This window comes from Oxyura jamaicensis, chromosome 28 (genome assembly GCF_011077185.1).
Source record: "Oxyura jamaicensis isolate SHBP4307 breed ruddy duck chromosome 28, BPBGC_Ojam_1.0, whole genome shotgun sequence".
NCBI classification, from domain to species: domain Eukaryota; kingdom Metazoa; phylum Chordata; class Aves; order Anseriformes; family Anatidae; genus Oxyura; species Oxyura jamaicensis.
This window is the reverse complement of record NC_048920.1, coordinates 938,641-938,940: the sequence shown is the minus strand read 5'-3', so window position 1 is coordinate 938,940 and position 300 is coordinate 938,641.

Genomic DNA, 300 nt, shown 5'->3' with positions numbered 1-300 from the left:
CCCCCCCCCGCCACCATCACCCCCTGCCGTAGGACCCATCCCCGCTTTCCACCCTGCCCCCCCCGCAGCCCCCCTGTCCCAAGGCGCCCCCAACTCACCCAGATGTGACCCCACCAGGGGGCATCGCCCCCCCCAACCCCCGCCAGCCCCCGAGGGGGGGCTCTGGGGCCGTGCTCCACCAGCCCCCCCCACCCCCCCACCGCCGGGTCCTGTCCCTGGCGGGTTCCAACCACCCCACGCACCCCCCTTCCTGCCCCCCCCCTCGCCCCTTCCCAAAGACCCTGGGACCCCAGCAGAGCC